The sequence below is a fragment of the Pinus tabuliformis genome, chromosome 9 (genome assembly GCF_031772625.1).
Source record: "Pinus tabuliformis cultivar Carrire ecotype Pingquan chromosome 9, CPIR1, whole genome shotgun sequence".
Lineage (NCBI taxonomy): Eukaryota > Viridiplantae > Streptophyta > Pinopsida > Pinales > Pinaceae > Pinus > Pinus tabuliformis.
In genome coordinates this window covers 588,596,507-588,613,266 of record NC_142307.1, presented here as the reverse complement: position 1 = coordinate 588,613,266, position 16,760 = coordinate 588,596,507, and the positions used below count along the sequence as shown (strand labels likewise).

Here is a 16,760-nt window from a genome sequence, read left to right as displayed (position 1 = left end):
TAAGCCCTCTTATTTATACAAATTGAGGACTCCAACAGTCCTCTTAAACTTTAGGGACTCGACTGCCCAAGACTTGTAGTTAACAGCAGTCCTACTTGACTTGCTTGGCTGCCCTTGTGCTAATTGATTTGGTGGCCCTTGAACTCCGAGCTGATGGTGGAGAATTCGAGGTAAGGGCCCATAAATGAAGGGGACACCTTCCTACAAATCCTCTCCCTTGTTCTCCACGAATTTGGCTGCCAAGTGCTCATTAAAACCTTCAATTTTGTCTCCAAATTGACCAAAAAGGCTACACAAAGCACACATTAGACTTGTTGGCATAATGACTAACCCAATTCACTCTATTAGCATAAATATAATAAAAAACATGCAATAAACTAATGAGAATGGTGGATTAAGTCGAATTAGGAGGTTGAATGAGCCCAAATAATTATCCATTTTTGGGGTTCATCAGATGGTTGACCCACATGGTGGTGTACTCAGTCGAATGACACCCCATTCCAGTAGTTGTTGTAACAATTTTTTCACCTCACTTGCTTCTCTATCAAATGAACTGCACAACCCAATCTTCAGCAAGGGAGTCCTAAAATATCTTGATCTTATGCTCCACATACCTCTTGGTGGTATCCCTTTAGGCTGCTAGAACACATCCTTGTAAGCCTATAGAAAATCTTCTAGTTGTTGTTTATGTTTCTTAGTACACCCCTCCAGGGATGTCTTTTCTCTTGTTCTCTCTTCTAAAAGATGATTCTCTCTTAAAACATAAAACAAACTTCCTCCGAGAACGATTGATTTCTTGGCTTGGTTGGTTGTTACTGGTGATATTTTTAACTTTCCTTTATGCACATTGATGGTGAATGATTTTCCATCATTGGCGAGTTGGTACTGGTTGGCTCTGCACATGAATATTGCATATAGCATGTATATGTAGGGACTTTCAAACACCACTCCACATACATCAAAGGGAACTACATCTAATTTTACTTCATCAATAAAATAAACACTAATAGCTAATCTAATTTTGTACATTTAACTATGCTTCCTTATTTACGAATCCTAATGAGTGTAAGCTTGGATGATCACAAATGTGCAATGAAGATTTGTTTACTAGCTTTGCGAAATGATATTTGCATGTGATCTCAAGTCAAAGAGAGCATCAAAATTTATCTTCCTTACTTGTATCTTTATGTGGAAGAGTTTGGTCATTTCCTTCTATTCCTATTGCTAAAGGCTATTGAGTTTGCTATAATTTAAAAAACGAGTCCTCTAGATACACTAGAACAAGAAGTTAATACACTTACATTCTAAAAGAATAGATGGATCAGCTCAATGCACTAGAACATCAAATTAGTAGGCTTATATGCTAGGAAATATTCTCTTTAGGTGAACACTATGATGGATTCTCTTCCAAACAACATGGCCAACCCCACCAAAATTGTCAAAAAAAGGGGTATGTAACAACAACATTCACTTTCCAATGGTTTAAAGCATGTTTTCAACATAGAAAACCAACATTAATCCCAATCCTTTCTTGAGTTTTGCTAAATTTATTTTGCGTACTTTGATTTTGTTTAACTATAATATGTCTTCATTCTCTCAAAGAACATATTTAAACCAAACACTATTAATATTTTGTATCTTACTATATAAATTTATATTAAAGCATTTTTTAGTAGAAAATATAGAATTTAAAAAATTTCAATCATGGTGGATATCCTTTCCCTATATGTATATATATTATATAAGAAATATAACTTTAATCATTATTAAAATATTTATATTTATATTTTAATATATTTTTTAATTTTATTAATATATAATATTTTAATATATATTTATATTTTTATTTTAATATATATATATATATATATATATTATATATATATATATATATATATATATATATATATATATATATATATATATATATCAATTCTGTGTATCTTCGTATCATAATGTTTCTAGCCCCTTTAGATGCAAGATCCTTTTGTTGCGATAATTGCGGTGGCTTTCCGTTTTTGATAGTGATACTACATCCCAACAAAGGAGTTGAGATATCCAAAACTGGTGACTCTAACATTGGTACGTAAATTTGAATTGGAAGTCATTTTAGAAGCATTTCTCCTTAACCTTATGTCTCTCAGGGTGTTAGATTTAGGTGACACGGGGCTATAATTATTGCCAAGATCATTGTGACAATTGAAACAACTCGAATTTCAGTCCCTACATTTTCTCGTTGCTAAGGAAAACGAGTAAGGGATAACCATGAGGCATGCAATTTGCAGAGAGCGATTGTTGAGGAAGGGAGGGTCAAGTAGCGAACCTAGCCTGCTTGGTCCTCTTGTTCATGGATCTTGTCCCACATTTCTAAATTGTGACCTCCTTCTCTGTTGTTGTTGTCGTCGCCTCCATGTGGAAGCTTTTTTTGTGTCGGGTTTGGGACTTCATTACAATTCTATTCAGTGTGTCTTCTACTACTCAAGGTCATAGCCGCCCTGTTTCCAATTATCATTGTTGCATATGGGATAGTCATGCGGTGAACCTTGCTCATTCGACTCACTTGTTTGTGCCTCTTGACTTGCATTTCTCGACTACGCCCCCTTCCTTTGCAATTGTCATCGACGTCACCATGTGGAAGCTTTGTTCGTGCCAGGGTTCAGGACTTCGCTACGGTTTCGATTATTGTGTCTTGCGCTACTCAGGGTCATTGTCACCATGTTTCTAGTTTTCGTCATTATATCTTTGTTTAGTGAAGGTTCATCAATATGACTGTTAGATCGTGGCCACGAGATTTCCCAGGTCTTGTCACTTATTTTTGGTTATCGTAGCCCTATGTTGGGTTTTGATCCTATGAGATATTTTATGGGGCATTATCCCTAGTTCTGCCTCTGGTGTTGGTTGTTGGGGTTTGAAAACTTTTGTATTTGTGGGTCAGCCACCTTTTTATGTTTTTTACAACTTCTATTTGGGATTTATGCATGCCTCCATGTCTTTGGGTTTTATTTGGTCGGGCGTGCGTACACATATTTTTTGAATCTCTCTGTGATGTGGTATGGTGCTTGTTGACCCTTAGGGTTTTATACACTGAATCTCCTTTTTCATATCTTGTTGTTTGGAGCATCTTTTGCTGGTGCTAGAATGATGTGTCGATGGTTGTTGGGGTATATCTTGTGCTCCTTTCGAAGTTTGTGTGCCCTGTATCTAGTTATCAATCATATGTAACAAGGATTATAATGGAACATATGTTATATAAATACTTGTGTAAACATATTTTTATTTAATAGAAAGTTGTGAGTTTTTTCTTTCTTGAAGAAGAAAATATATATATATATATATATATATATATATATATATATATATATATATATATATATATATATATATATATATATATATATATATATATATACATATATATATATATATATATATATATATATATATATATATATATATATATATATATATATATATATATATATATATATATAAAATAAAAAATATAAATATTGGTGTGAATTGTACTGAAATTGATTATATGCATTCAGGCATTGAGAATATTTCAAACAAATATATTTTACACCTCAAGGGATGTAAATGGTTAAAATCATTTCCATGTGAAATGAGAGATGTCAAAAATCTCAAATTTTTGGATCTCAATAGATGTTGTCATTTAGAATCATTGCCATCTGAAATCACAGAGGTTAAAGATCTCAAATATCTGGATTTTAAGAGTTTTTGTAAGTTACAGGTGATTCCTCCTAACATCAAAATGCTTTGAAATTATAAAATTGTACAATAGAAAAGAGTGTGTTTAAACTAAGAAATTTTAATATAAGAAGGATTTTATCAACTTTTTTGTTAATGAAAAATTATTATATTAGTATAGATATATCTTAATCACATATTTAGTTTGCAAGCGGGATAAATCTCTTCAGGTGCAAACTCATTTTAAACTGTAAAATATGAAAAAAAATGGATCTCTCTCACTCTTTTATAGATCCCAATGAATTCGGTTCTCTTACATATACAATGTGTATTTTTTAATTGTTTAAATTGTATTTGGAATGCTATATTAAACTTGTTAGTCCAATTTTTTTTATTGGATTTCAGAGAAAATTGGCAAAAAATATATATATACCTAAAAAATACCAAAATGTAAAATAGTGAGACAACTTAAATATTTTACCCATAAAATTTAATTTTTGTTGTTGCTTTATAGGACATATACAAAACAAATTTAAAAATATATATAATATATACATAATTGGCATTAAAATATTTTTCATAGCATGTGGATTGAGAAATTTTATTTAAAGATTAAACTGTCCACATTAATTTTATTTGTTATTAATGTATGCTTAAGTATATGTCAATATTACCTCATCTTGGATATTAAAATATTTTATCAGTAACCCACATTAATTTTTTTTATTATTATGAATATTTTTAAATATCACATATTATTTTTATATTAAGAATTGAATGAATTAGACATCTCCTTATTATTCTTATTACGAAGTATTTGATATTTTTTATTTTATTTTTAATTATTCGTTTATTTAGAAATTGAATATTTTAGTATGTACAATATTAAAATATTTTCTTTGTAAAATAAATATATATAACTCATATAGACATAAATTAGTTAACATAGTAGAGGTTTTTTTTTTTTTCACTCTTTATGTTATTGGCAAGAAAGAAAGTCAACATAAATCATACAATGGCTCTTAATGGAGTGCTTTCTCTATTTTCTTTAGCCGTAGTCTAACTATCTTGAGGAATTGCCCGGGAAGTTATGGAAATTACAATTATATTTAGAGAAAATCCGGCAAGGATTTTTGTAAATCCAAGTTATAATTGTTAAACTTCAAAATTTTAGCTGTCCTAGACGTTTTTGATGGTACTGAATCCATTTCCATCATCAAAAAAACGATTCAACAACTATCTCTACAAGATTTTTTGAAATTCTTTTGCCAGATTCCAGCCACTTTTGGCCATCCGAGCAATTCCTCCGCCTCAATAGACGACTCCTTTTCTTTATGCTCTAAGCAAGAAAATAAAAAAATTCAATATCTAAAAACAATAAAAATGAAAAAGTCAATATAAACAGTGTATAGTTAAAATCAATATAAAGTCTATATAGTTAAGATAAACATTAAAATTAAAGGAAAAATGAATGTAGTCCAGATAAGCAGTACAAAGGTCGCCTACGAAAGTTTGAAACAGCGGACAGGTGTAATTATTCGTCGCCCAAAGGAGATTTGAAAAGGGAAAAATTATTCGTCCGCTACTACAATTATTATGAGAAGGATTAGATAATTTTATATTTATTAATTTAATTATAAACTAATACAGTTATATAAATTAGCTTATAAAAGCTGGATACATACATTTCAAGACTGATAACTTTTGCCGGATATGTGGAGCAGCACTTCTGAAATTATAATGCTCTCAAATTGTCAAATTCTGCAATAAAGAAGAGCCTTCGTGTACAATGCAATTTTAATATAAGATGGCTGTCAACATATTTTTTATTAATAAAATTTTACTATGCAAAATAAATATTCAAATTAACAAAGTTTTTGAGGGAATAGAATAAACTAGCATTTGCACCAGATGTTGCAAAAGAAACGCCGTAAGGCATAAATGTAAATGGTCATTGAAAATAAGAATCAATAAAGAAAATTGCATGCAAAAGTGGACGATAAAGCATAGATTGGACACTTGCATCTATATTCCATGAGTTAAATGTGATATTCATTTGCAATTATGCTTTCTATACATGGCCGCAACATTCACAGAAGACCAAATTATTCATGCCAACCATGTGATTCCATTGTGGGTGGGAGAAGGGCTGCTGGCACGAAAATATCGCCATCAACTTAGCTACAACCCATTCGCAGTGGGAGGAGTTTATCTCAACCTTTTGGCAGATCATTGTTTGATTGAACCCGTTGTGAGAAGCATTGACGGGTGCAGTGTTCTTCAGGATACACAACTTCCTGCGCGAATTGGGAATCCGTGTTGCCGAGGCCGAAGAAACTTTCTTTTGCCATGTGGGTCAGGATTTGAGCACGTTGAATGAAAATGAATGTTCCAGATGTAGTCAGATTTTGTTCAGTAATAACAAACTGTGTTCGGTCCCTGAGTCAACGAGAGTTCCGAAACTATGTTCATTGTTAATAGATGGTAACAAATGTCTAACAAAAATTCCAAAAAGGGTTATTGGGAGAATGGTCTCTCTTAAGGTTCTGGATTTGAGTGGGATGTCAGTGCAGTCATTACCAGAAAGTGTGGGGTGTTCGAAACAGCTAAGATGCCTCTTTTTATTAGGTATGCCCATCAACTTTCTACCTGCATCTCTTACAAATATTGGAAACTTGGAGATCCTTGATCTAAGTCGCTCTAGAATCACGGAATTACCGTCCGCCCTTCATAATTTGAAATCTTTAAGGCATCTAGCCATGGATAAATGTGGTCATTTGCAGTATCTACCTTGCAGCATCTCAAGGCTCACCTCTTTGCAGGGTTTGACAATGTATGGATGCACCAATCTATGGGAAAAAGGTGAGCCCAAGAAATGGAAAAAAGTGGCCAGCATTAGCGTCTGGCCACCTTAAAGCAACTCACCAGGGTCCATTTAACAAACAATGGGGGCGTTATTAGGGAAGGCACATTAGGGAATATGATTGAAATGAACACCCTCGTGTTAGAGCTCACAAAGGTGAGATCTCTGCCGAGTGACATGAATAAATACTTCTGCAAGAAACACTTTCAAATATGTGTGGGGCCCCAAAGTGGGTACTCCAACCTTTGTAGGCCATCCCAAATACTTGCATCTTCCTCCAAATGGTACATTCCCCCAGCAATTGAGCAAACAAGTAAACCAAGGGACTGACCTTTTCCAACCTATATTTAAAAGAACAAGCATCTTCCTTAAGAAGGCAATTGAGCAAACAAGTAAACCAAGGGACTGACCTTTTCTAGCCTATATTTAAAAGAACAAGCATCTTCCTTAAGAAGTAAACCAGTCAACTTATTATGGAATTAGTTTCATTGGAGTGCTCCACCTATTGATGTATCTCCATTTGAATAGGTTCCCTTGCACACATCTCCATGTTATTGGTTCAAGGCACCCACACGTGGAGGGTATCTATTCAGATGATATACTAACTATTGAACCCTTTTTTTTTTGGAATCGACCAATATGGCTGAAGCATCATTGCATCAATTGAAGGTACACAAGGATCTAACATTTTCAGGTTCTAATACTACTACATAACTTATACTTGGTTAGAAAGGTGTAGAAATATTCTACATGTGATGGCCTAGCGATAACAATACAGAGAGAAGATGACCTTCCTTTTACTCTCTTCCACCAACATGTACAATCTCCAAAGCAAACATTCAATCCAAGAATGCTCAGAACTTTCTTAAAAAACAAGGTAGATGCAATGGATGTTCAGAATTTCCCTTTGTTGTTATGTTATCAGATAAAGTTTACAACATGGGGATGATCTTGCAACTCTAGCGGCCCCTGTTATATTGGTGGCAACATGTGTGAATGCTACCTACCCCAGGAGAACTACAAATGATTCTGTCATGAAAAACTGAAAAGTATATACCTAGGATGAAACTAACAATAGTAAGCATATCTGATCATGATGCATAAAATGCATAAGAAAAAATCCCCCATATGTAGAACATAATAAAAAGTACAAAAGAATAGATGACAATGCCCAAAAGAAATCTGTGATACATTGCATGGAATGCCATCTGAAAAGCCGTACTATATTTTTCGTTACTTTTCCAATGTCATTTCATTTTTGCTGCAATAATTTCCATGCACTCATTTTGGAAGAAAATCATGAAGCTAAAGTTAATGGTAAGCCTAAAGTGCCCTGTCAACAGGAGCTGAAGCCTTTATTTCAAAGGCAAACAACGTTTACCAAAAAAATTATATTTTAAACATGTGCTATGAATAACTAATAATTCTCGCATTATGCGTGGAGAATATCAGAAAGCAATTGTACTGCTAGTTCCTACTAATGCCTTTGCAAAGGGGCTTAAGATATCATTACTATAAAATGACTCTATATGACTCGAGTTCCAGATAAATGCTCATTGGCTCAATTTGAAGCACCAATAACAAAAACATTCTGTTGCATCTTCAAAAGTACTTACAAAAATAAACCACTCTATGCACAACATGCCTCTTTTGAATTGGAGTCAAGATAGCATATTGACCACTCTGAGAGTCTGAAATGTACTTTTCCTTTTCATTATTCTCCTTTTGCTGCTTGCCAAGAGCGGTGATCTTGAAGTGCTCTGAAAATGATTGACCAGGGCACAGAGGCATCCATTTAAGATAATTCGTGAAAGCAGGTCCCTATCAAAGTGATAGATATAAAATATAGACATCTTAGATTTCACACTGTGAAGTAGTCTCTTTCTGAATTGAAGACACTCTAATTATTCTCCAAATGCACCAAGGCTATTGATAAAACAGAGACCCCACCTCTAAAATAGAGTTTCATCCTCAGACAGATGGGAAAAACTTGGTCAGGTTGAAAGGGAGAGCATAAAACTCTTCACTTCTAGGATCGGTTTTGAATGAACGGAACTTATCCCACCAATTATGGCCTCTATCTTTCCTTGTTGAACTCTCCCCATATGTAGAGTGTTATCCAAAAACAATGCTACGCTGCCAGCAACTAAAGGTGGTGACGAGAAAATCACATTGATAATGTCATTGAACTGTTAAAAAAGCCATTCAAAAATGCTTAAAGTTAAAAACATTGAAATTTGAAGAATGAAGTTAATGCTGCCACAACGAACTGCTAGCCAAAAAATTTCAATTTAGTCCCTGAAAGAAGTTGTAAGAACCCTACCCATCGTCCATGAGTGTGGACTGGACCATGACCAGAAGAAACTGTAAATTCATTGAAGTACTGTGGTACTGATAATCCCAAAAACAGAGAGAAGCCCAAGATGAACTTCGTCCTGAAACTATTTAGATTGCAAAATTGAAGGAAACTGAGACCCCCACGAGCTGCTCATCAAGAATACAAAAATTTCAGACATGAGGCAAAACCCAAAGAATTGTTGTTCTACCCTACAATTTTAAAGCTGCATCGTACAAACTGTCTGCCAATATAGGTACCCAATGAATTGTTGTTTTACCCTAATATGTTGAAATTGCATTGTACAAACTAAGTGTCTGCCAATATGAGTTAACCTTAAGGTTTTATGCATACATCCATTATACATTATGGCAACAGCTAAGATACTACTAGTTGATTGACATTGCAGCTCAGCACATAGGATTTGCGTACACCGTATACATACCAACATAACCAAAGAGGAGACAGTACACGGCAGCGACAATGGGTGATGGAATAGAAGCAAAGATTGCTCCAAATTTGCCTGGAACACATTAACATGAAATTAGCAATGCAAAATCCTAGACTAGGGAATAAACCCCAAAATGAGAACAATATCCCAACTTGAGTTGATTATCACCAAGAACAGAGAAGAATATCATAAATCCTACTATATCTGGAGCACCCTGTGACTCCCAACTCATGTCAACCCCAAAAGACCAGCATTCTCACTGCAAATTCCCAAGATAAGACAAATTTCAGAGCTAGTATTGCCAGAAATGGGTCAAGTTGCAGCTAAAGTTGCCAGAAATGGGTCAAGTTGCCTGGTTCTTCCACTGATACTGTGGACCCATTTCCAGTTCCAAACATCCATCCAATAAAATTCCAATTCCCTGTAGAGAGGACCATTACATTCCATCAACGACAATGATACAATCTTCCAATTACCTGAAGCCGTAAGGGTGAAAGCAACGAATCCATTTCCTTACCTACCAGCCTATACCACGGCTGATGATAGATTGAGGGGGAGGTGTGGCACTTGCAAACCTTGAAACAGCATAGAATGCACCAGTAGACTGCAAATTTATGAAAGAAAAAAAAAATAGTAGTCAATACCCAATTTTGTTTTTAAATAGAAACCCATAGATAACTATCAGAAATGTCAACGGGATAAAGAAAATAAAAGAGAAGAAAGTATATCTGATATATGGCAAGTAGGCAGACCTCAACAAGAGACACAAATGCTGTAGCCATCATTGCAAAAGACTGTCCTCCATCAAAGAATGCTCAGAACTTTCTTAAAAAACAAGGTAGATGCAATGGATGTTCAGAATTTCCCTTTGTTGTTATGTTATCAGATAAAGTTTACAACATGGGGATGATCTTGCAACTCTTGCGGCCCCTGTTATATTGGTGGCAACATGTGTGAATGCTACCTACCCCCGAGGAGAACTACAAATGATTCTGTCATGAAAAACTGAAAAGTATATATCTAGGATGAAGCTAACAATAGTAAGCATATCTGATCATGATGCATAAAATGCATAAGAAAAAAATCCCCCATATGTAGAACATAATAAAAAGTACAAAAGAATAGATGACAATGCCCAAATGAAATCTGTGATACATTGCATGGAATGCCATCTCAAAAGCCATACTATATTTTTCGTTACTTTTCCAATGTCATTTCATTTTTGCTACAATAATTTCCATGCACTCATTTTGGAAGAAAATCATGAAGCTAAAGTTAATGGTAAGCCTAAAGTGCCCTGTCAACAGGAGCTGAAGCTTTTATTTCAAAGGCAAACAACGTTTACCAAAAAAATTATATTTCAAACATGTGCTATGAATAACTAATAATTCTCGCATTATGCGTGGAGAATATGAGAAAGAAATTGTACTGCTAGTTCCTACTAATGCCTTTGCAAGGGGGCTTAAGATATCATCACTATAAAATAACTCTATATGACTCTCGAGTTCCAGATAAATGCTCATTGGCTCAATTTGAAGCACCAACAACAAAAACATTCTGTTGCATCTTCAAAAGTACTTACAAAAATAAACCACTCTATGCACAACATGCCTCTTTTGAATTGGAGTCAAGATAGCATATTGACCACTCTGAGAGTCTGAAATGTACTTTTCCTTTTCATTATTCTCCTTTTGCTGCTTGCCAAGAGCGGTGATCTTGAAGTGCTCTGAAAATGATTGACCAGGGCACAGAGGCATCCATTTAAGATAATTCGTGAAAGTAGGTCCCTATCAAAGTGATAGATATAAAATATAGACATCTTAGATTTCACACTGTGAAGTAGTCTCTTTCTGAATTGAAGACACTCTAATTATTCTCCAAATGCACCAAGGCTATTGATAAAACAGAGACCCCACCTCTAAAATAGAGTTTCATCCTCAGACAGATGGGAAAAACTTGGTCAGGTTGAAAGGGAGAGCATAAACTCTTCACTTCTAGGATTGGTTTTGAATGAACGGAACTTATCCCACCAATGATGGCCTCTGTCTTTCCTTGTTGAACTCTCCCCCATATGTAGAGTGTTATCCAAAAACAATGCTACGCTGCCAGCAACTAAAGGTGGTGACGAGAAAATCACATTGATAATGTCATTGAACTGTTAAAAAAGCCATTCAAAAATGCTTAAAGTTAAAAACATTGAAATTTGAAGAATGAAGGGAATGTTGCCACAACGAACTGCTAGACAAAAAATTTCAATTTAGTCCCTGAAAGAAGTTGTAAGAACCCTACCCATCGTCCATGAGTGTGGACTGGACCATGACTAGAAGAAACTATAAATTCATTGAAGTACTGTGGTACTGATAATCCCAAAAACAGAGAGAAGCCCAAGATGAACTTTGTCCTGAAACTATTTAGATTGCAAAATTGAAGGAAACTGAGACCCCGACGAGCTGCTCATCAAGAATACAAAAAATTTCAGACATGAGGCAAAACCCAAAGAATTGCTGTTCTACCCTACAATTTTAAAGCTGCATCGTACAAACTGTCTGCCAATATAGGTACCCAATGAATTGTTGTTTTACCCTAATATGTTGAAATTGCATTGTACAAACTAAGTGTCTGCCAATATGAGTTAACCTTAAGGTTTTATGCATACATCCATTATACATTATGGCAACAGCTAAGATACTACTAGTTGACTGACTTTGCAGCTCAGCACATAGGATTTGTGTACACCGTATACATACCAACATAACCAAAGAGGAGACAATACACGACAGCGACAATGGGTGCTGGAATAGAAGCAAAGATTGCTCCAAATTTGCCTGGAACACATTAACATGAAATTAGCAATGCAAAATCCTAGACTAGGGAATAAACCCCAAAATGAGAACAATATCCCAACTTGAGTTGATTATCACCAAGAACAGAGAAGAATATCATAAATCCTGCTGATATCTGGAGCACCCTGCGACTCCCAACTCATGTCAACCCCAAAAGACCAGCATTCTCACTGCAAATTCCCAAGATAAGACAAATTTCAGAGCTAGTATTGCCAGAAATGGGTCAAGTTGCAGCTAAAGTTGCCAGAAATGGGTCAAGTTGCCTGGTTCTTACACTGATACTGTGGACCCATTTCCAGTTCCAAACATCCCATCCAATAAAATTCCAATTCCTTGTAGAGAGGACCATTACATTCCATCAACGACAATGATACAATCTTCCAATTACCTGAAGCCATAAGGGTGAAAGCAACGAATCCATTTCCTTACCTGCCAGCCTATACCACGGCTGATGATAGATTGAGGGGGAGGTGTGGCACTTGCAAACCTTGAAACAACATAGAATGCACCAGTAGACTGCAAATTTATGAAAGAAAAAAAAAATAGTAGTCAATACCCAATTTTGTTTTTAAATAGAAACCCATAGATAACTATCAGAAATGTCAACGGGATAAAGAAAATAAAAGAGAAGAAAGTATATCTGATATATGGCAAGCAGGCAGACCTCAACAAGAGACACAAATGCTGCAGCCATCATTGCAAAAGACTGTCCTCCATCAAAGAATGCTCAGAACTTTCTTAAAAAACAAGGTAGATGCAATGGATGTTCAGAATTTCCCTTTGTTGTTATGTTATCAGATAAAGTTTACAACATGGGGATGATCTTGCAACTCTAGCGGCCCCTGTTATATTGGTGGCAACATGTGTGAATGCTACCTACCCCCGAGGAGAACTACAAATGATTCTGTCATGAAAAACTCAAAAGTATATACCTAGGATGAAGCTAACAATAGTAAGCATATCTGATCATGATGCATAAAATGCATAAGAAAAAAATCCCCCATATGTAGAACATAATAAAAAGTACAAAAGAATAGATGACAATGCCCAAATGAAATCTGTGATAGATTGCATGGAATGCCATCTGAAAAGCCGTACTATATTTTTCGTTACTTTTCCAATGTCATTTCATTTTTGCTACAATAATTTCCATGCACTCATTCTGGAAGAAAATCATGAAGCTAAAGTTAATGGTAAGCCTAAAGTGCCCTGTCAACAGGAGCTGAAGCCTTTATTTCAAAGGCAAACAACGTTTACCAAAAAAATTATATTTTAAACATGTGCTATGAATAACTAATAATTCTCGCATTATGCGTGGAGAATATGAGAAAGAAATTGTACTGCTAGTTCCTACTAATGCCTTTGCAAGGGGGCTTAAGATATCATTACTATAAAATGACTCTATATGACTCTCGAGTTCCAGATAAATGCTCATTGGCTCAATTTGAAGCACCAACAACAAAAACATTCTGTTGCATCTTCAAAAGTACTTACAAAAATAAACCACTCTATGCACAACATGCTCTTTTGAATTGGAGTCAAGATAGCATATTGACCACTCTGAGAGTCTGAAATGTACTTTTCCTTTTCATTATTCTCCTTTTGCTGCTTGCCAAGAGCGGTGATCTTGAAGTGCTCTGAAAATGATTGACCAGGGCAGAGAGGCATCCATTTAAGATAATTCGTGAAAGTAGGTCCCTATCAAAGTGATAGATATAAAATATAGACATCTTAGATTTCACACTGTGAAGTAGTCTCTTTCTGAATTGAAGACACTCTAATTATTCTCCAAATGCACCAAGGCTATTGATAAAACAGAGACCCCACCTCTAAAATAGAGTTTCATCCTCAGACAGATGGGAAAAACTTGGTCAGGTTGAAAGGGAGAGCATAAAACTCTTCACTTCTAGGATCGGTTTTGAATGAACGGAACTTATCCCACCAATGATGGCCTCTGTCTTTCCTTGTTGAACTCTCCCCCATATGTAGAGTGTTATCCAAAAACAATGCTACGCTGCCAGCAACTAAATGTGGTGACGAGAAAATCACATTGATAATGTCATTGAACTGTTAAAAAAGCCATTCAAAAATGCTTAAAGTTAAAAACATTGAAATTTGAAGAATGAAGGGAATGTTGCCAGAACGAACTGCTAGCCAAAAAATTTCAATTTAGTCCCTGAAAGAAGTTGTAAGAACCCTACCCATCGTCCATGAGTGTGGACTGGACCATGACCAGAAGAAACTGTAAATTCATTGAAGTACTGTGCTACTGATAATCCCAAAAACAGAGAGAAGCCCAAGATGAACTTTGTCCTGAAACTATTTAGATTGCAAAATTGAAGGAAACTGAGACCCCGACGAGCTGCTCATCAAGAATACAAAAAATTTCAAACATGAGGCAAAACCCAAAGAATTGCTGTTCTACCCTACAATTTTAAAGCTGCATCGTACAAACTGTCTGCCAATATAGGTACCCAATGAATTGTTGTTTTACCCTAATATGTTGAAATTGCATTGTACAAACTAAGTGTCTGCCAATATGAGTTAACCTTAAGGTTTTATGCATACATCCATTATACATTATGGCAACAGCTAAGATACTACTAGTTGACTGACTTTGCAGCTCAACACATAGGATTTGTGTACACCGTATACATACCAACATAACCAAAGAGGAGACAGTACACGACAGCGACAATGGGTGCTGGAATAGAAGCAAAGATTGCTCCAAATTTGCCTGGAACACATTAACATGAAATTAGCAATGCAAAATCCTAGACTAGGGAATAAACCCCAAAATGAGAACAATATCCCAACTTGAGTTGATTATCACCAAGAACAGAGAAGAATATCATAAATCCTGCTGATATCTGGAGCACCCTGCAACTCCCAACTCATGTCAACCCCAAAAGACCAGCATTCTCACTGCAAATTCCCAAGATAAGACAAATTTCAGAGCTAGTATTGCCAGAAATGGGTCAAGTTGCAGCTAAAGTTGCCAGAAATGGGTCAAGTTGCCTGGTTCTTACACTGATACTGTGGACCCATTTCCAGTTCCAAACATCCCATCCAATAAAATTCCAATTCCCTGTAGAGAGGACCATTACATTCCATCAACGACAATGATACAATCTTCCAATTACCTGAAGCCATAAGGGTGAAAGCAACGAATCCATTTCCTTACCTGCCAGCCTATACCACGGCTGATGATAGATTGAGGGGGAGGTGTGGCACTTGCAAACCTTGAAACAACATAGAATGCACCAGTAGACTGCAAATTTATGAAAGAAAAAAAAAATAGTAGTCGATACCCAATTTTGTTTTTAAATGGAAACCCATAGATAACTATCAGAACTGTCAACGGGATAAAGAAAATAAAAGAGAAGAAAGTATATCTGATATATGGCAAGCAGGCAGACCTCAACAAGAGACACAAATGCTGCAGCCATCATTGCAAAAGACTGTCCTCCATCAAAGAATGCTCAGAACTTTCTTAAAAAACAAGGTAGATGCAATGGATGTTCAGAATTTCCCTTTGTTGTTATGTTATCAGATAAAGTTTACAACATGGGGATGATCTTGCAGCTCTAGCGGCCCCTGTTATATTGGTGGCAACATGTGTGAATGCTACCTACCCCCAGGAGAACTACAAATGATTCTGTCATGAAAAACTGAAAAGTATATACCTAGGATGAAGCTAACAATAGTAAGCATATCTGATCATGATGCATAGAATGCATAAGAAAAAAATCCCCCATATGTAGAACATAATAAAAAGTACAAAAGAATAGATGACAATGCCCAAATGAAATCTGTGATACATTGCATGGAATGCCATCTGAAAAGCCGTACTATATTTTTCGTTACTTTTCCAATGTCATTTCATTTTTGCTGCAATAATTTCCATGCACTCATTTTGGAAGAAAATCATGAAGCTAAAGTTAATGGTAAGCCTAAAGTGCCCTGTCAACAGGAGCTGAAGCCTTTATTTCAAAGGAAAACAACATTTACCAAAAAAATTATATTTTAAACATGTGCTATGAATAACTAATAATTCTCGCATTATGCGTGGAGAATATCAGAAAGCAATTGTACTGCTAGTTCCTACTAATGCCTTTGCAAGGGGGCTTAAGATATCATTACTATAAAATGACTCTATATGACTCTCGAGTTCCAGATAAATGCTCATTGGCTCAATTTGAAGCACCAACAACAAAAACATTCTGTTGCATCTTCAAAAGTACTTACAAAAATAAACCACTCTATGCACAACATGCCTCTTTTGAATTGGAGTCAAGATAGCATATTGACCACTCTGAGAGTCTGAAATGTACTTTTCCTTTTCATTATTCTCCTTTTGCTGCTTGCCAAGAGCGGTGATCTTGAAGTGCTCTAAAAATGATTGACCAGGGCACAGAGGCATCCATTTAAGATAATTCGTGAAAGCAGTTCCCTATCAAAGTGATAGATATAAAATATAGACATCTTAGATTTCACACTGTGAAGTAGTCTCTTTCTGAATTGAAGACACTCTAATTATTCTCCAAATGCACCAAGGCT

The 16,760-nt window shown here is 35.4% G+C and overlaps 1 long non-coding RNA gene and 1 pseudogene across 2 annotated transcripts; both read right to left on the bottom strand.

The window, feature by feature from the left end:
- Positions 1-8,670: 8,670 nt before the first annotated feature.
- On the bottom strand, positions 8,671-9,543 carry LOC149149937 (uncharacterized). Its single transcript, XR_016263802.1, has 3 exons — positions 9,352-9,543; positions 8,895-9,055; positions 8,671-8,760 (listed from the first exon to the last, which is right to left on the bottom strand). It is a non-coding gene; the product is annotated as an uncharacterized LOC149149937 (long non-coding RNA).
- A 3,977-nt stretch (positions 9,544-13,520) lies between these two features.
- Positions 13,521-15,914, bottom strand: LOC149149936 (nucleobase-ascorbate transporter 6-like; annotated as a pseudogene). The gene is made up of 8 exons (XR_016263230.1): positions 15,887-15,914; positions 15,620-15,681; positions 15,385-15,471; positions 15,230-15,288; positions 15,034-15,125; positions 14,860-14,937; positions 14,402-14,562; positions 13,521-14,267 (listed from the first exon to the last, which is right to left on the bottom strand). The product of XR_016263230.1 is annotated as a nucleobase-ascorbate transporter 6-like (transcript).
- Positions 15,915-16,760: the final 846 nt, after the last annotated feature.